At 33.8% G+C, this 21,783-nt stretch overlaps 1 protein-coding gene across 3 annotated transcripts in view; it reads left to right on the plus strand.

The window, feature by feature from the left end:
- Positions 1-21,783, plus strand: part of SYT1 (synaptotagmin 1) — a 600,120-nt gene that overhangs the window by 101,100 nt on the left and 477,237 nt on the right. For all 3 annotated transcript variants that reach the window (XM_025402035.1, XM_025402033.1, XM_025402036.1), the window contains one exon: positions 12,547-12,679. The gene's annotated coding sequence lies outside the window, so the exon portion shown is untranslated. The remainder of the gene's footprint in view (positions 1-12,546; positions 12,680-21,783) is intronic.

Raw genomic sequence — 21,783 nt, forward strand, 5'->3', positions numbered from 1 at the left:
TTTTTTTAACTCTATTTTCTGTTTTTTTGACAGGGTAGTGGGAAGGGACCAACATTTGCTGAACATTACACATTTATATACCTGAATCATTTATTTGTCATATATCATCCCATTTTATCCTCTTAACTCTAAGATTGGTACCCTTATCATCATTTTAAAGAAGTGAAAACCCAAGAAATTGAACAATTTTCTCTAGGCCAGTGTATATTAAAGTCACAATTCAATTACAAGTCCATTTAATTCTAATGACTTACTTAAATCTACTACACCATCTTGCCGATCCATTTTGCCTGGCAAACTACAGAGAGTAGTTTCCTTCTTCACATTTTTAGCATTTCAAAAGATGTATGTCGGCCGGGCGCGGTGGCTCAAGCCTGTAATCCCAGCACTTTGGGAGGCCGAGACGGGCGGATCATGAGGTCAGGAGATCGAGACCATCCTGGCTAACACGGTGAAACCCCGTCTCTACTAAAAAATACAAAAAACTAGCCGGGCGAGGTGGCGGGCACCTATAGTCCCAGCTACTTGGGAGGCTGAGGCAGGAGAATGGCGTAAACCTGGGAGGCGGAGCTTGCAGTGAGCTGAGATTCGGCCACTGCACTCCAGCCCCGGCGACAGAGCAAGACTCCGTCTCAAAAAAAAAAAAAAAAAAGATGTATGTCAAACATTTCTGCTATATCACTTATATCAGATAAGTCAGAATAAAAACATTGATGAGATGTCACCTATTTACTTACAGTGCCTCAACCTGAACCCAGGAGCATTATTCAAAAACTCAGGACATGTGTTAATTTCACGCTACATCCTTTTGATATGATGTTGGAGAAAGTACTTATTCCTTCTGTATCCTACAGATACATATAAAGCATACCAAAACGTTAATATTCATAAAAGCATTTTCTTGCCAAAAATAGACAAGTTTAAGAGAAATCATTGTTGATTTCTGAGTTACATGTAAAGTCAATATATGCTTCTAAACTCTCTTTAACTTTTCCAATGTGTTACAGTTTTTAACAATCTGTTTTTCAAAAACTAAATACCAGAGATCTATAAAATATTAGATAATATTTGAGCTTAAACTGTTGAAGGCAACAGCATAATTTTATTTCCTTATGTCAGAGTAGAGGATCGCATCTCAGTCAGCCTACCACAATGATGACATATTTTCTGAATTGTTTTTACCCACACATCTTATACTCAATTTAACAAATATTTATTAAGTACATAACTGGCAAGGTAACAATATGGAGGAGATGAAAAAGACTAAGATATCATTTGTGCCCCTGAGGAATTAATAATCTGACGGCAAAAGCTGACATATATACAATCAACTGTAGTATGTGAGAGGATAAAGTAAGTCCTTTAATAGCAATATAAAGTGCTCTGCTAGTATTGAGAGAGCAAGGCTAGAGGGCAGAGCAATGTGGAGCTTGGATTGAAGTGGCAGGATATTAAAGGCAAGACATCAGTTACGAAGCTAAAGCACATATAGGCAATAACATGATAACGGCCTGAATTTGTCAGTGGACTGACAGAATAGAAGGAAAAGGAATACCAGGGGCATTTCACTGGAAGAATCAATAGTATGTGACAATCAGATGTGAGAGTGGAAATTAGGAGGAGTCAAAGATGAATTCAAGTTTTCTTATCAGATACTGGACTAGGAAACACAAAATTAGAAAGCTGCGAGAGAAGCATATGACATTTCATTTGAGGTTTGTGGGTTTAATATACCAGCAAGCCATCTATGAGCAGATAGCCATCAGTGGGAAATTTGAGTCTGCAAAGATATACAGCACAGCAGTAATTGGAGTACACAGAAGATTATAGAAATAGGAAAGTGCTGAGGATAAAAACTTGGGGGAAATTAAACACAGATATGATAAAGGAAGAGTAAGCAGAAAAATACACTGAAGTAGAACACAAAACTAGAAAAATCAAAATGTGTGTGCATTGACACGGAACCCAAATTTTGAAACAAAGAGTGAAGAGAAGCTCAACAATATTAACAATGTAGAGAAGTTCAGAATTGAGAATGAGGTACGGGATTTGACAACCAGGACTTTTATGATGACTTTAGTAGGATGAAATGGGGAACCTGGATAACTAAAGATTACATATCTATATATGGAAGTAAATGCATAAAAATTTACTATGAAAATTTAATTGTAAATAGTAAAAAGATGTGTATATGGTTAAATAGGATGCAGTGTGGAATTAGTATTTTGACTCAGTATGGAGAAAATTGAACATACTTGTGAACTAGTAGGGAACAGCAATTGAGAAAAATGTAGCAAAGGATTCTTAACCCAAAATCAAGGATTAGGAGTCTATTAGATTGTTTTTGATCTGCAAGCATAAGCAATATACTGAATGTACATGTAGTTTTATTGGAAGCATCATCACATTCTTATAAAGATTCATACACCTCTTTAGCTCCCACCACCCCCAAAAGGAAACTTTGGAATCTCTGAAATATGTAGACAAAATATTTTATGAGCAATGCCCAAGGGAACAAGACGAAATGCATTTGAGAGGATGTATATTCTACACTATTTCATTGAAAGTTCATCTGTGAATTTCAAGTGTTCCCTGTAAATTTAAAACACATTTAAAAAGAGTAACTCATACATCTCTTAATTTACTCTGAATCTTGAGAATAAAACAGAACCTAAAAGGATCTCCACTGTATCCATTAGTTCAACAAATGATTATTGAGCACGTCCCAATCTGGGGCAGGCATAGTGCAGAGTGTACTTCAGCAATCAAGCCTAATTAACCCAGACTTTAGAGGGACCATGCCAAAGTAGGGTTCAGTAATATTTTAGCAGACATAATATCTATGCTCAGGCATGAAAAATCCATTCACTCAACAAATATTTATATGTTACTCATACGGGCCATATACTGTCCAAGATGCTGGTATCATGTGTGTGAATAAGACAAAGTGCCCGCCCTCATGCATTGTATGAAAGAGAGAAAATAAACAAATGAACAAGTAAACAAATTCTATAAACATGTCATGATAAGTGTTATAAAGAAAATATATATGCAGTCATCCTTCTGTATCCACAGGTGCAACATCCTTGGATTCAACCAATCATAGATCAAAAATATATTTTTTAGAATTTGAACATGTAGAGACTTTTTCGTGTTCTATTTCCTGAACAATAGAGTCTAACAACTTTGTATATGGCATTTATATTGTATTAGGTATTATAAGTAATCTAGAGATAAAGTATACTGGAAGATATGTTATATTCAAATACTACAGCATTTTACATCAGGGACTTGAATAGCCAAATACTTTAGTATCTACAGGGGGTCCTGGAACCAATCCCCAATGGATATACTGAGGAATGACTGACTAAGATAAAGGTACAATGACAATGAAAGACTTCTCTACAAAGGTGTCATTTGGAAAAAAGACTGGAATAAATAAAAGAATAAGCCAGGTTAACATCCAGAGGATGTGGAGGGAAGATCAAATGCAAAGCCCTGGATAAAAACACATCTTGGTTGGGCTTCAGGAATGACCAATGTGGCAAGAGCAGTTTGAGGAGGACAGAGAATGGTAAATAAGGCCAGCAGAGCCTTTATGGACCATAGCGGGGGATCAGGAGAGGAATAAGTCAAGTTGGGATCCAAAGGAGTAGCTTGGATTGGAAGGAGTAGCTTGCATTGGAAGGAGTAACATGACTTATTCCAGAAACTTGATTTGACTGTGATATAATGAGCGGAGTGTGGTGAGATGAAGTAGGAGAAGTCAGCAGGACCCAGGAAATAAAGGGCATTATAAACATAAGCTATCATGAGAGCAAAGGTGAGCCACTGAAGATTTTAAATGGGGAGGTGACATGCTTTATCAGTCTTGCATTTTGAGTATTGCATTTTCACTGGGTACATTATAGAAAATGCCTTGGCAGACTATCAAGATTGTCTTCAGGGAGAAAAAATCCAAGTAATGGCCCAGGATTCAATGTCTATTGCTCTTTCTACTAGTACTTTCTTTCCTAATAATGGGAATGGTTATGTACTCAAGTATATTAGGAAAATTAATCTGAAACTGGTGTTTAGGATGAAGGGGAAGTAGAAGATATTCAGGAGTTTGTTACAGTATCTAAGTATAATGTGATAAAGATCTCAGTCAGTCCACTCAATGTATTAATGATGGAAATTGAGAAAAAAGGTGAGTTGCTGCTAGAGACATAGAAGAAAGAATTGATCGACTAGTGCCTGATTACAGAAAGAGAGGAAAAAGTCAAAGATGACCTCACGTGGCATTAATGACTAAAGATATTGTCATTTGTTTTTGTGGGCCTGGCCCATTGCAAACCTCCAATAAACCCTACTTAAAGTGAATTAATGAACACAGGACCAAATGAGAAAGAAAGAAAACAAGGTTATGGGAATTGGTTTTAGTTTTAGGCATCTTAAGTTTGAATAGAATGGGTAAAGATAGTTGCCTAAATTGTAAAAGGTTATCAGTATATTAGTTTCATTTTACATCCTGGACTAACTCAGTAGTATTATAAACATGAGTCAATTTAACTAGGTGCACCTGTCTTGCAACAATACACAGAAAAAAAATGACAGAGACGTATTTAAGAGTAAGGGCTTGAAGCGTGATAGCCAGGGTTCAAATCTCAGCTCAACTTCCTGTAAGTGTGATCTTGAGAAAAGTACATAATCGTGATATTCCTATTATCTTCTTCAGAGGATAGCAAAGATGTGATAAATAATCCACTACCACTAGCCTTTAGCAAATACACTATAAATCTGAGGCTTGCAGATCAAAGACATCATTGAGTAACTTAATTACCCAAGATTCTCAACCAAAAATAAACCCAATATGACTTATTATGTGCTACACATTTTAATTGGATTAATTACCCAATCCTCATAACAGCAATGTTGGAGATTTACTATTATACCCGTTGTTTTAGTTCGTTTTCTAGATGATTAAATAAAGAATTATAGCTAGGTGGGCAGATCACCTGAGGTCAAGAGCTCGAGATCAGCCTGGCCAACATGGTGAAACTCCATCTCTACTAAAGAAAAAAAAAAATACAAAAAAGGTTAGCAGGGTGTGGTGACGCACACTTATGATCCCAGCTACTCGGGAGGCTGAGGCAGGAGAATTGCTTGAACCTAGGAGGTGGAGGTTGTAGTGAGTTGAGATCACGCCACTGCACTCCATCCAGCCTGGGCAACAGAGTGAGACTATGTCTCAAAAAAAAAAAAAAAAAGAAAGAAAGAAAAAGAATTATAACTAGGAGGTGCTAGAGCCTAGATTTGAACTCAAAACTGTCTGAAAAAAGAAGCCAATGACAACCAAGAACTAATGACTTTTAATAAATCAATTAATTTTTTTTGAAATTGACAATTTTTAAAAGATTTACTGTAAATATCACTCAAAAGATTATTTTCATATAAGATTCCATTCATTGTTTCTTAAATGGACTTTGTAGTAAAATGATAATAATTATATATAATAATATAAATGTTTCAAACTATTTAAAAGTTTATATTAAATAGCATAAATATTATGCTTCATAGAAAAATTTATTAAAAGACACCTTTTGAAACAAGAAACTAAAAATATTCTAAGAACATGTCAATGTTCTTCTGGTTCTAAAGTCTCCTTTTTCTAGATTTCTAAAACTTGCCTGCAAAGTATTGCTCTTTTTAGCTCCCCTCTCCAGTCACACATGTCAGAAAGTCTGCTGTGCTTGGAGCAACTGAATCCTGTGCAGAGTAAACTTTTAATTTCTTGGCTTGTTCAATCCAAGAATTATTGTTAAATGGAGGCTTGTGACTGACAGTTACTCTGACTTTAGTTTCCTAAAGTGTGAGTGTGTGTGTGTGTGTGTGTACACATATGTCTATAGTGAGGGAGAGAGATTTTTCGTGCTTTTTTGCTTTTCCCAAATTTATTCTCCCAAGATTTTTCCTGCACTTCAGACCAGAGTTTGCCTAAATTCCCACAGTGGTCACCTGTTTCTATTATTGCTGCTATTCATCATCTAGTAACCAATACACATTCTTCACTGTTCAATAGATCATGTGTGTTAAAAATTTTCTGTCATGATGACTACTTTTAGCAAATCTCTAGACTAGATTCATTTCTTAACCAAATTTATCTTATAAAGGTGTCCAAACTTCTTTTGAACAATTTTGAAATCAAATTTGAAAAATAAATTTACAAAAGATAAAAGAAATTCATTCATCTTTTCTCACTAAGGACTAGAGAAAGTGAAGGCAATTCAGTTGAACAAAAACAGGTTGTTAAAATTCACAGCGTAGTCTGTGTTGAGATTTTAGAAATAATAAAAAAAATGAGAGTAGATGCATTTTTCCATGGATTAAATCAGACAAGAGAGCTAAGCTTTTCAAATTCACTTTTCTGAACAATTCACAAAGAAAAATTCTATAAAGTTTCTTGTGTCTTTCATTTCACATTGAATAATATGGTAAACAGTTTTTCCCAACATTTTTGATAAAAAAACAAACAAATTTTACTTTTAATAATGAAGCTGAAATTTTTTCTAAGTATTTTGTGCTATTTTAACTTTATGATTCTAGAGGCAAATAAAGTCTTATGATGGCTTGACTTGGACTATATATTATAGCAGAGGCAATGTATAATGAAAAGGGCACTTTTCACTGACTAGACTGAGAATCAATAGATATGAATAATACTTCACCTATGCTGCTAATAAGCGGTGAGACTTTGGGCAAGTAAATTCAATTTCTGAACACTGTTTTCAAGGAAGGGAATCATTGACCCCTTTTAAGAGTCTGGTGAAAATGCGTAAACATATATAATTTAAAAAAATATTTCAGGAGATTTGCAGACTTCTAGGAATTAAAGTTCCTATTAATGGGTAATTAAATGAAGAAATACATAATCCTAATGTCTGTTTTACATTCTGTTTTTAATACAATTTGTAATTATTTAATTGTAAATTATTTCTTAAACTAAGAACAAACACTTGAATGGTGTAGGTGAAAGCCTCGCTCTTATATTTTCTCCCCCATTTGCTGCCTTTGCCCTTTTAAACCGAGATTCTTCTTATGTAAATATCATGTAAGATATCTTGCCACAAAGAACATTTCAGTGTAATTATTCCTTAAATATTCATGTCTCAGGTAATTAACTGGTATACCATCTGTGATTTGCTCATACATAAGGTCAAAAACCTAAGGTAATGCATCATAAACTAATCATTTATATTTTCTTTGCCAAGGTTCACTGAATCTTTTAACCTACATTGACTACGATAAAGTTAATTTTCCATATTAAAATAATTTTCAAATTAGACTTTTAAAAATTATAGTATGGGAAAAAATGAACACACGTAAGTTAAAATTAAGGTTGCAATAAGCAAATAACTTGGCAGCTTTTCTTAGCAGAAACATATATATATATGAGGCACATTTCTCTAAATTATTTAAGTTGGTATATTAAACCAATTTATATCTAATCCAGTGAAATTTATGGCACATATGTTCATTAGGAGAAAATAATTGATAAATTAAGAAACACTTCACTGTGAAAAATCTATTAATATTCCTAACTCATTCGATTTTTTTCTTTCACTTTTGAATTTTTATGAACTTATTTCTATGCCATAACAATATAATATTGGTAAGTGTAAAATACATACATTTGGCTTAAGTTATATTCCCACTAGTCTCCCTAAGAAATAAAGGGTGCCAGATAGTCCACTCTCTGCATTTATCTCTAAATTGATAATAACTAAAGGATTCAGAATTTTATGTTAACATCAAGAGAATGTGCTTAAAATAATTGAATCTTACTCTACGATAATCAAACTTAAGGTCTCAGAGAAATATGTTAGTTAGGATAAATGTATTTTGCTTTCCCATTAGCCTCTTTACCTTCTATTTTTCATCAATTTGCTTTGCCCAATCAGGTTTTATTTACACCTTTTTTTTTTTTTTTTTTTTTTTTTTGAGGCAGAGTCTTGCTCTGTCGCCCAGGCTGGAGTGCAGTGGCGCGATCTCGGCTCACTGCAAGCTCCGCCTCCCGGGTTTACGCCATTCTCCTGCCTCAGCCTCCCGAGTAGCTGGGACTACAGGCGCCGCCACCACGCCCGGCTAATTTTTTGTATTTTTAGTAGAGACGGGGTTTCACTGTGTTAGCCAGGATGGTCTCGATCTCCTGACCTCGTGATCCGCCCGTCTCGGCCTCCCAAAGTGCTGGGATTACAGGCTTGAGCCACCGCGCCCGGCCGCTTACACCTTTTTAATAAGCTACAACAATTCTAACGACTGTTTCTTTTAACTTTATTTTTTAATTCACAGGAAAAATTGTATGTATTTACATACACAACATGATGTTTGAAGTCTGTGTACATTGTGAAATGACTAACACTAGCTAATTAACATATGCATTACCTCATGTAATTACCATTTTTGTGGTAAGAACACTTTACATCCACTCTTAGTATTTTTATGACTACCTCATATTACTAACTACAGTCACCATGTTGTACAGTAGATCTCCTGTACTTATTCCTTCTAACTGAAATTTTGTGTCCTTTGGCCAACATCTCCCCAGCCCAACCTCCAACCACCCCAGGCCCTGATAACCACCATTCTATGGAGGCTTCTCAAAAAATTAGAAATAAAACTACCTTATGATCCAGCAATCCCATTACTGGGTATATATCCAAAGAAAATGAAAACGATATGTCGAAGGGGTATCTCCATTCCCCTACATTTGCAGTATTCATAGCCAATGTATGGAATCAACCTAAAGAATGTTTTCAATGACAAATAACCAGGAACATATTTTATTTATCTCATATGCTCCAACTTACTACGCAAGTTGACCTTGTATAAAAGTAACTTTACAAGAACATTAGCACTAAATAATTCCTAATATCTTGGAGACAATTTTCAAAACAATACATTTGTTTACTCATTCAAGATGTATTTACTGAGCTACTACTGTTCTATGCCAAGTGATGTCCTACATCCTAGACATGCAGCAAAAACCAAACTGAAAAAAAAATAATTCTTGTAGATTTTCAAAGCAACTATAGTAGAGAGAAAAAGCATGTGCAGTCATGTCTTACTTAATGACAGGGACTTGTTGTGAGAAATGCATCATTAGGCATTTTGTCATTGGGTGAACATCATAGAGTGTATTTACACAAACCTAGATGATATAGGCTAACTACACATGTCAGTTAGATGGTATAGCCTATTGCTCCTAAGCTCCAAACCAGTACAGCATGTTACTGCACTGAACACTGTAGACAATTGTAACACAATGGTGTTGGTGTATTGAAACATAGTACAGTAAAAATATGGTATGATAAGCTTATGAGACCATCATCATTAACTGAAATTTTATTATTTGGTGCATAGCTATGTTAGATAATGATCAGTACTATGAAGAAAAATACAGCATTACTTATAAATTAAGAAAACAGATCAATCTACTAAATATCAGGTCTTCCAAAAATTATTTTTTAAACCAATATAATAGTTACTCCTGAGAATAGGTACAAGAATTTTTTTTTAATCATGATAAATCTTATCTCCTACCCCTCTTCATTCCTGCCTCCACCTCAATCCATTCTTCAAAGAGCGACTAAAGAAATTAGATCCTCCAGAGGCTTCTCATGACCCCCCTCACATAGACCCCTCAGCACAAACTGACCCATGCCCACCTCTAGCTTCATTATCCTCCGTGTTTCTCTAAACTCACTATATTCAAGCCATAGTAACTTTTTATTTTTTTAAATCTGTCAAACATATAAAGTTCCTTCCTGCCTTAGGTCTTCTCACACATATAGTTCCCATGTTGGGCTCAGTCCCCACCTCCCTCATCCCACCCCACCCCCAAACCCAACTAACTCCTGCTCACTTTTTAATACCTAAGTGTGATTTCTGCATGGAAGCCAAGTCTCCATGAGGTTCCCCTGTTTTCACTCTTCAAGAGTCTTTACCTATCCTTTGGGAACTTATTACTATTTAAATTATGTAAACACTTATGTTATACTCTGTGTATTTATCAAATACCCCTCCTCAGATTGCAAGTTCTGTGGGATGAGGTGAGAGGAGGCAGTTGTTTCTCTCCTTGGCCAGTGTACTTTCACTGCTTTGCACCCTGCCTGGCATAGACTAGGCATTTAGAAAATTGTTCCTGAGAGAATTAAAGAATAAATTTCATCAAAAGTGTCTTCAATTTACAACATGTAGTTTTATGCAACACTTGGCAAAGTGGGTTCTTGTGGGAGCTGGTAACATCCTTTAAACCATGGGACTGAGAAAATGATTCTAGTTGAATCTGTGTTATTTAATCTGTGTTTTTAAATCTATGGGGCTCTTGCCCCAGACTCTGTTGGAAGGCTGCTGTGCTTGCTTGTAAGCTCATAGTCCCAATGACAGACGGTTTTTAATCTTTGCTATTTGGCTTCTAGAATGGGTATGTATTACTAACTCATGCATTTTCTCTAACGTGGAATCTGATTCTGGTGGCCATTCCCTCTGAGGAATAAGATACTTTCTGGAACTTGTAGCCATGGGAGAAAGGTTTCAAACACTTTCAGAGAGTTGAGGGGAAGCCACTTTATGCTTGGAATCATTGTTTAAAAAAATTTAATTATGAAAAATCACAAATGGGTAAAACCATTAAATAATCCCAGATAGCAATAGCTCAGGGCATTATTGTTTAATCACCTCATGCTCGGTATTCTAAAGGACATACACATAGAAGGCAAACATACAGTGTTGGTGATGTTTTCTGTGTTTTTTAGAGTGAGAAATTAGAATTATTTTTGAGGATGGGAAGAATCTTTCCTCACTGACTAGCATATCCCAAATTTACACCATGACACTTACCAATTTATAAAAATATTTTATTTCCATATGTGTCACCCCAACTTTTTTAGAGGCAGGAACTTGTCTTTTCTCTTTTTTATCCCCACGACCTGGCCAAAAAGAAAAAAAAAAGTTTTAAATAGATGATTAATATTCATTAAACAAATCACAGGTAGTAAAGAAGTATTAAAAGCAGCCTGAGCTGGAGTCAACTATTTCTTGTCTGTATCAGCCGGGCAAAATGTTGCTCAGAAGCCACTCAGGGAATAAAACTCTCTTGTGAAGAATCTGTTCCTTTAAACTAAGGACTTAAGTTTTCCCAAACCCTGTAAATTCCCTTGTTTTTCTATATGGATTTATGCCAGAATGATTCCAATCCACTGGTTGGCAAAGAGAATGGTTTAATAACTGCAGAGGAAATATAAAATTCTATTCAGAATATAATGAAAGCTGTAGGGGATTATGTATTCATTTATCTTGTAGTAGGAAAATTCAAATCTTCATATAACAGAATGTTGCCATGTCAGCTTCCTCTGGAGAGTTGAAAACTGAACTGTAAAGACAGCAGAATGATGTGATTTGTATTGGAGTCACTGGAATCGACAAAACCTAAATGTTTTTAAAATTTATTTATTTCAATTGACAAATGACATATTTTATAAACTAGTGGTATACAATATGATTTTAATATATGTTCTACTATGCAAAGCCTCAATTCTTAATTGGTCTAAAGGATTCAGCTGATAATGTGAATTCTGTCTACCTGTGTTTTTATATCTGTGAAAGAATTATGCTACTTTATAACTCAGTGTTTTTGAGATTCCATATTCTAAAATTATTACTTTCAACCATCAAATATAAGACAGTAGAAATATGGGGCAAATTTTTTTGCAGTTTTATATAAAAAAAGTAGATAAATGCAACAGGGAGTGCATTAAAGAGAACCAAAAAAAAATTTAAAAAGAAAGAATGGGGAAAAAAGAAGAGAAAAAAATGTAAAAGAAAGGAGAGAGGAAGGGAGCCCAAAAGGGCAAAGAAAGTGAGGAAGGAAGGGAATATTAAAGTATTTGATTGAGCTTCCCTACCACTCAAATGCTTTTGTATGTGCAGTATTTCAAAGTTCTTCCTAGGTAAATAGCAATGTCTTTCCTTTTTATTAGCACTGCTGCAGCTGCTGTTGCTCACAAAGAGATTCACAAATCAAAATAGACTCAGTTAGCTTTTCAATAATTCTGAAAAGGTAGGAGAACATTGCCAGAAAAGGATAGCACTCCAGTATCCTAACATGGAGTCTTGTTAGCAAAACAAAGTGTGAATTGCTTAGATAATTCCCTGCTGTTGGTAATTCCACTGGGTGCCTTCTGTGGCAGCACAGGCTATTTCTCCTCTATAGACCAATGCCATTGAGCAGGAGATGTCAGAATAATATGAAAAAGTTGCTCTTTTGAAATGTTTATTCTTCTAGTTTTTTTTAAATGTCAGCATGATTCATAACTATTGGTTCTTAGCCTGGAGCACCCAGCACAACCAGGAATTGAGGAAGCAAGAGCAGGACGTGAATAATGAATGGGCTGCATAAGCAGAAGTCTATACCCAGTCAATAAGCAGAAGTCTATACCCAGTCAATGTGCAGAGTTGCAGGCTAGCATTTTCACAGATTCTTTCTATTATTCTCTCTCTCTCAAGGGAAAACAGGACAACTAGCAAGAGCTAGCAAGAACTAGCAAGAGCTTGAACAAACGCCTGGACTCAGATTGGAAGACTGCTCATTTGTCTACTCCCTCATTCCTGGAAATTGCACTGAAACCGTCTGATTAAGGTATTTGGAAAAAACAAATTTCTGACACATTTTGTTGATGATCAACCTCTGTTATCCATCCGTATCTTTTTATATGTGGCAGTGGGGCAGGGGGGTAGTACTTGTGTCGAAGATTGAAGAACTGTATCTCTTTAAAAGTTTTTGTGATATTAAGGGGAAATTAGTATTTGTCACATCTTCTGAAATTATTACTATTATTAATGTTTTTGAAATGCTAGTTTCGCTGGTGGCACACTGGCTCCTTGGATAACATGTTTGCTTTCTCCCACTGTCATTTTTTACTCTATCAAATCCAAAGCTGTCATGGTTCATTATCTGTAGATGATCTTGAGCAGCCTTGCATTCTAAAAGAATATGCCATGGCATCTGCCTCTGTGCTTTTGTGACCTGCTGCAGAGATGATATTTTAGCACGAGTCTTGGGTGAGGGGCTAGAGGGGAGAGCAGAATTTGTCTCAGACTGATGTTTCTTTGTACCATGCTGTGTCTCATTCTTTCCTATATGACTAATTCAACAGTGAAGTACATATATCACACTGTGACTATTACATATGTTAGAGTATATAATTGGGGTTGTAAAGTATCTGTCTGAATGTCTTCACTAATGAATTCCGTCAAATTCAATTATCATTCTTAGACTCTTCATTAACCAATCAAATTATTCCTTTGGTCTAAGTCATTTCTAACGCACTTTTATTAGGCATACACATAATTCTATGAAGTAAATGTGAGGTGATTAGATTATCTCATGATCTTTATTTGGAGTCCCATGCTACTGAAGTTTGGATTTCTAAAGAATAACCTTTCACATTACTTCCACTGTATACAGGAGAAATAATGTTACAGTGTGAAGCTGTAAGACTCTATTTTGCTACTTATATCTTAGACTTTTTCTTTTTCCTGAGGAAGTTTGCTACAGTGGATCACCAATACAAAAATACATAGAAACATACCGACTATATATTCCTATTAAACTAACCTACTTATTAAATAGATGTATCTATAGGCTTATACTATACTGAATCATAATGTTCTTCACCTTTTAGGAATAAATTATTTCAGTACTAGAACTTTCTCCTATCTCTTACAGTAAGATACCACAGAGTAGGATCACAGTTGTTATTGTGGAAACATTTTTTTCAAGTTATCACTATTTCTTTACATGGATTTCTTCTTAAACAAAGTGGTTCTGGAAATACATATACCCAGTATTTATAGTACTTTAGTTTTCTAGGAAATAATTGCCACAGTACTAATTTACATTGGATATTTTAATCATTTTACAATGAAGGGCAGGTGCCTAATACCCTTGCAGTATGATTCTTACCATACAGATCTGAAAATATTTCCATTTTGTTCTCTTCTACATTAATGTCTTTTAGGAACATTTTCATCTTCTGTCCTACAACTATTTTGAGAAACATCTCAAAATGTGGTCTAAAACCAACCTACAAAAATATATGTTCTGGGTCCCATGCCAGACTTAAGTCAGAATCTTTGAGAGTAGGCCCTAGGACCAGCATTTAAAATATACATATTAGGTGATTATAATGTACCCCAACGTGTAATAACCACTGCTCTACAAAATGAGGGCAAGGAAACAACTGATAGAAAAGCATTGTAAAACTAGATGTATAACTGATAACAAAAATAAAAACACCAAAATCAAGTTAAATTTGGATTTTAAATTTTTCTACATGTTTTCATTACTTGCTGCACAAAGCATTCTAGGTTGTTTATTTTGCCTTTAATATCAGTCTTAAATATTTTAAATTAAAATTTTTAATATTTAGTGTTAATTAAGGATATGGATGTCTGTTATTTAAAAGCATTTTCCAAGTTGCCAAATAATGAATAATATTTATAATGGTAAAAGGTATTACATTTATAATTTGTATAATTCATTCATATTTTCATATTTGAATCTTTAGTTTTACAAAGCTTTGTAAATAACAAGTCTATATTCAATATTTTATATATATTTAAGTATATAATAAACCACTTTTTAAAGAATTTCAACATATCTTTTTGTTGTTATATACTTTACATATTAAAGTATATAATAAACACCACTTTTTAAAGAATTTCAACCCATCTTTTTGTTATGGTTTCCATTTAAATGAATTACTTGAGTGTCTTACTTTCAGAAGATGCTTTATTAATATGACTAAATTGAATTCTTTGGGCTGAGATTTTTCCATTTTTTCATAAATGAATATTTCCATATTATCTAATCTTAATAAGAATATTTTCTCAGTACGACAAGTAAGACATGTTTGCCAATTTAATATACCAAACTCTAAAGTAAGTATACACTCAAACGAGAGTTAGGGGACAAAGAACTGTCTTCTGAACCATGAAAAGACAGAATGTCATGATTACCTCAGGCACTGAAAGACAGCAAAAATCTACATTAGTTCTAGTAGAAAGACTACAGAGAATGTTTGACCCATAAAATTAATTTTTGCTTCCTACACAGCCAACTCCATGGAGACAAGGGCTAAAACGTGAAAATGGTCAAAATCTTAAGTTTCTAGGTTAACTTACTTTGTAAACTAAATATGTCCCGAAAAGACCGGAATAGTTTAAATTGTTTCTGCGTTCATAAGAATCATTTTATATATCAAAAATTCTTTTGTTTTCATCTAGTTTTAAAGATTGTTTTTAGATTATGGACAGGCACTACTTTAATTGGGTTGTGTTTCAAATGTTTCATTTAGAAGTTAAATATTTGGGACTCAAAACTTATTTTCAAATATAAAGGATGCTATAAATGACGTTTCATACCCAGATTCAATTTTACGAAATCCACAACATTTTAGTAAAATTACAAAAGTTATAAAACTAGGAACTGAAGGGAAGAATCATTGAAAACAATACTATATGATCCTCAAAATTAAACCCATTAAACCAAAAATATTAAATTATATATTTACTTTGAATATCAATGCTAAAGGAAAATAAATTTGCTTATAAATAAATGAGAAATTAAAAGAGGGTAGGATACTTTTCTAAAACACAGAGAAAGTGGGATGATAGCATGAGCAGTATTCCTTTGAGCAGGGGAGAGGGAGATGGAGGGGAGAGATGCTGGGTAGATTTAGAGAATGAAAGGCAAAAGGATCTCAAGTATGAGTGGCCAACAGCATTGAACTAGCTATTAAATAGAAAATTTGCTCATAAATGGTATGTTTATAATCCAGAAGAACAGGTGTATTCAATTTTTCTTTTCCTTTTGAGACAGAGTTTTGCTCATGTTGCCCAGGCTAGAGTGCAGTGGTGTGATCCTGGCTCACTGCAACCTCCACCTCCTGGGTTCAAATGATTCTCCTGCCTCAGCCTCCTGAGTAGCTGGGATTACAGGTGTGAGCCACCACGCCCAGCTAATTTTGTACTTTTAGTAGAGATGGAGTTTCTCCATGTTGGCCAGGCTGGTAAAAAACTCCTGACCTCAGGTGATCCACTGCCTCGACCTCCCAAAGTTCTGAGATTACAGGCGTGAGCCACCATGACTGGCCTTAATTCTTTTAAAATGAATAGATAACTATGCTGTTACACATCCATTTAGAAAGCAGCTGTGTAGAGGAAATGGTAAGGAGAGATAGTGAGCATGCATGCTAACTCAGTGGGTGCCAACTAATGGAGTGAAGGGACAGCTAAGGGACTCAGTGGGTGCCAACTAATGGAGTGAAGGGACAGCCTTCCACCAACAGCTTTTTCTGAGTGGATTAACTCCTTACTCAAGGTTTTATTGAGCTCCACTTTCTAAGGAATTCTACCCTTCATTTCTTTCAAAAAATTCGGCATCAAGTGAACCAAATTTACCAATTTGCTGTCTTTGTGTGCACAGCTGTTCATTTAATTTATGAATTTATTTATTGAATACCTACTATGTAGTCAACACTATGTAATTTTTGTTACTTTTAGCCCAGACATTAGGACACAAAGAATATTTTGTTATATTTGAATTTTAGTATTTTGTATTTTACCATTTCTCCTTTATTTTCTGTTTCTTAAATTTGGATAATTGAAGAGAACAGGTGGCATCCATGCCTAGGCATGGAGGGCTAGGAGTGTGGATAACCCAGAGAAGAAGGTGCAAAAAAAGGAGGTATCTGTCTTGTTCCTCTATTCTTCTGATTTTAAGGATGTCTTAGCAGTCCTAAGTAGAGCCCTTATCACTTCCATTTAACCTTAAAAACAATTTTTAGAGATGGAAAAAAAAATAGAACTATTTGCTCATGATAAAAATTATCCATTCAAAGTGAATAAAAACTAATACATTCAAATTGAAGACCTGCAATATATAGCTCTTTTTGGGCTGATATATCTCACTACTAGGCTAATCTATGGTTTACGAAGCAAGACGTTAGAAAGGCATCCTGGAAAAATTGCCCATAATTCTTCATCAACTGTAATTTTCAGTGAAATAAAAGTCTAAATCTCCATTACTAGTTAGTTTGAAGTACAGAAGGTCATCATGTAAGTTTCTAAAATCCCTTTTAACTCTAGAAATTTTACTGGAGAGATAGGTGAATAAGACTGGGAAAAAAGAATGGTTCATCTTTTATTGAAGAAAGGTGTTTAGAGGAATTTTTCAGTATCAAGCACCCCTCATTTCCATTCCATTTTCAAGAAACAAGAGCAAAGGATGAGTTTTGGCAACATTCAAAGAAGTGTCTTAGGACAGGAATGGTCAATGCCTGTGTTGAGTTACCTGAATCTCTATTTGGCACCTTCTGAAAGTTACTATAAAAACCTGGGCTTAAGAAGAGGATGATGGTATAGTCTCACAGCCTTGTGTGAATTTTCCAAATGGTTTTGTTACTCCAAACCGTAGAAGTGATAGCTCAAAATTTATAACTGATGCTATGTCATCAGTTGTACTCACATATAAACTTGCTTGATAATATTTCCTACACTTAAGTTTCCAATAAATCTATTTTTGTCTCCTACACTTCCCTGATCCAACAAATCTTATCCATCATGCAGCCTGAGTCCATACCTTTGTTTATTCAACGATTTTATTAAGCATCTACAATGTCAGTTATTCTTCAGATCCTCTTGTCCAGGCCCCTGTCCTCATGGAGACTACCTTCTAGTAGAGAGGTAGACTATTAACAAGGAACAAATATATAAATAATAAGACCCATCAAAATCTTGTTTATTCACTAACTTTAATCGTATTTTTGTCTAAATTTTCTTCCTCCAAGTTTTTTTTTTCAGTCAGTAATCCTACGCTTCATTTTAGCCTCCTTGATTCTTACTGTTTTCAACATTGCACTGAAATTAATATAATCCACTTATTTTAACTCTTTTAAGATTTTCCATCATCTTAAGTGGGAGGAACAAATAAATTCATAAATTAACATATTAGATAAGATGAATTGCCTAAGAAATTTAATCCACATAGCCAGACATAAGTAACACTAGAGTTGCTCCAATGTGGCCATTATGGAATCAAATACCTCACAGCCCAGGCCTCAACTGCATCTTTTGTTGTCATGAGATTTTTCTTAATTACATTTTCCAGTGATTAAGTGTCCCATTTCAACACATCGGAATGCATTTTCTGTATTAAGTTGTCAATGATCATAAACTATCTGGCAATAACTTATTCCAATTATCCAAACAACCTCCTCCAGGATCTCTAGCTTAACCATTCAACATTTACTATGTGTACTTGGCACAAAGATGGTATAAAGTTTTAGCCACTAAATTGTTTACACATTTTTCACACTATTCCAAGATATTAGAACAGGATACTCATTTACATGTGTACACATATAAATGTCTGAATATACATGTTGAAATGCAATAGGTTACATCTGATGATGGTTCGAGAACTAGAAGGATAATCTTAAGGAACATAAAAATTTCGCATTTGAAGTTATTGCTAAGAAGAATAGCAGTGTAAGAGTTTAGATAACTGCAAAAGTAAAGAATCAAGGCAGTGTAAAGTTTCTATATCTTAGGGAACTTAACTAGCTGTTGAAAGGGCACCTCTCTGGCATCATTAAAATTTTAAAAATTTGATACATAAAGATGTGCCAGTAACAAGTTTGGTCCTTAGCAACATTCCATTAATGATACTATCCTTTTCATTAAATGAATCCGAGAATGATAGTTTTCAGACCTAAATATTTACAACCATGGTTTCATCAAAATACAGACAACATATATTGTATTGAGTATGCCCTTATCTAGGGCAAATCTTAATAGCATCTAGAGACAGACCAACTACCAAGAAAAATTATCAAGACAATTATTAAGAAATTTGTATAAATCCCTTTATTACATCTTAGATTTTAAAAATTCTCAAAACAATTCCAGCCTTTACATACCTGTGATGGATTTTTATTCCCTGGACAATTTATCAAGAAATTAAAAATTCAGAGCATCCTAGCAACACAGTGGTATATTTACCATTAGAGTATGCCTATTTTATTTATTTTTTTATGGCACAAATACCCCAAAGTGTTTTATTTATTAACCTATTGGCTGAATTATAATATTCCTACAGAGAAGTGAATAAAACGTGCATTTTATATAGCATTATGAGATTTTTTTCTCTTGCTTTTTGGTCATTTGATCTTCTAAATTGTTATCTTTTAGTTGTCATGATGATGATTTAATATCCACAATATACAAAGAAATCCTACAACTCAACAACAAAAATCTAATTTGTCTATTACAAATAAAAATTACAAATTAGATAATTACAAATTAGAAATGAAGAATAGAATGTAATTGAATGGAAAATATATTAAATATTTATATTCATGGAAGAAACACACATGAAGATGAATTACAATTTGCTATCAAATACACAGAAAATTAGATGGAATTTTTGGTTCACAATAGCTGACAAGTTGACAATATGCTAATGTTAAAAATAAACATTCTTCTAAGGTATTTAAATAGAAGCATAGCAAAAATAATCTTGGATACGATTACTTCATTAGAGACTTGGGTTCAAATTTAGGTCCCACAATAGAAAAAGAATTAACAGGAAGGTGGAAAGAGCAACAAAACCACAGTAATTTGTAGTTCGTGACACAATCTTGTAAGAAAAGAAATTCAAGATGCTAAAATGAGAAAAAAGAAAGAAGCATCAAGTGTGGATTCAAAGTGAATATATACCATTACAAGACACATTGTATACCAAGAACCACAAAGAAACTTACTGAAACTGTAGGAAAGAACAACAAATGACATAATGCAATATTTTGAGAAGAGAATGTTGACATTTCTTCTTGAATTCTTTTTAAAAGGCAGCTATTTATCTTTTGTGAAAAATCATAATACAGTTCTGTTTAAAAATGCAGAAATACTCTACTGTATTACCTCCCAGTTCTCACATATTTATGGATAAGTATTAAAACTATACTTAGTATAATAAACCTAAATTTCTGAAATATGAACACTCACAATTTTCTAGGTGATAAGTTATTATATGATTTTGTTATTTAACTGTAAGCAAGGGAGAATCTAAGAAAGAAGAATATATTCTTTCTAAAATGACTCCCCTTCAAGATGGCACCTGAATACATAGAATAATCAGATTAATCATTTGGGGTTAGTGGTTGTTTTTCTGTTATATAGAAGTAGAAATGACCACTATCTGATGGCATCCAAGAAAGTACCTCTCCGGTGACAGAACTGTCACCCTGATCACCATTGCTCATGAACCCCCTTCATGTTAATGGGCACATTCCAAGTAGAAGACATGATAACACATTCTTTATGTTCTTTTAGAATTGTTAATTCTAAAACTGTTGGGACTTCTTATATACTGCTGGTTAACTTCTGAGTATAAATGTAAGGAAATTCTATTTCATAATTTAGTGTCTTAAATAGGACTTTATAAATTGGTTTATGATCAGTATGCTTCAAGTTTATTTTGGATACCAGATGTTCCCTTTATTTAATCTACTTAAATCAACAAAAGAAGTAATTTCAAACAGTATTCATCCAATAAACTGTAGTTAGGAAAATGTACATGAATCTATTTTTATTTACCAACAACTTTGTCCTTTTCTGTAGAAAAGCACTTTGAAGAAGGGAAAAATAAAAACAGAAGGAAAGATAAATTATATATAACTATAAAAATTATATGCAGCTTTGCCTGCTTTTTATGTAACCTAGTATTCAAAACTTATCTGGTTTTATCATATTCCATTATGTTATGGACACACAGGCCAGTATTTTCCCACCAGTTTCTCCTAACTAAGAAGAATATTCAAACTGAAAATCTAAGTTTGTGTTTTTCTACTGAAAGAAATGTCGCTGGTGAATAAGGAAGATGATTTATGTGCATAAAGCTGACCTTATAAAAATAATCTCTGTGTTCATCATAAAGTTGAATTTTATTGCTATGTAACATTTGTTCCAATTTCTTTTTGTATATCTCTGATAAACCATTAGTTTGTTGATCTCTGATGCCTTAGAACATATGACAGTTTAAAAACATCTATTGTGTTTTCCCCAAAATTCTTTCATTAGTCGGTAGTTTTGTTTTTTTTTTTTTTAATGAAACAGTGACAACAATTTCTTTCCTGGTTACAATTTTTGCAGTGTTTTAGCTAACATATTGTACTAATTGAAAATTATCTTTAATTTAATTATAAATTAAATATATTTATTAATTAACAATTATATCTCCAAAGTAAAGATTTTTTGGTTTCTAATGCTAGTAATTCTTGTTTATATTTAATGAAATTCACATTTCTCCTGACAGGGGAAAAATATTTTTCCACATTAAGAAAGCCTTTTCATTCATGTCCTGAAACTACATATTTTTGTTCTGGAATATAAATCATCTATTTGATATGTATGCTGAAATTTAGTTTGTGAAACAGGATATATATCTATTTGTATGTCTCTCTGTAATAGAATTCTGGACTGTAATGAGTTGTTCTCCATATACATGAAGGATTAGCTACATATCTTTCTCCTTTCCAAAAATGCCATCAACATTGTCAGTCTCAGAAAACAGGTGAAAAATTGCCCCAATGTTTCTGATATCTCTTATTAAAGATAGTCACAGTGCAGAACTGAAAAATATTAAAGTTTTATGAAGCACGACCATGAAATAATAAAACT

The sequence above is a fragment of the Theropithecus gelada genome, chromosome 11, assembly GCF_003255815.1.
Source record: "Theropithecus gelada isolate Dixy chromosome 11, Tgel_1.0, whole genome shotgun sequence".
Lineage (NCBI taxonomy): Eukaryota > Metazoa > Chordata > Mammalia > Primates > Cercopithecidae > Theropithecus > Theropithecus gelada.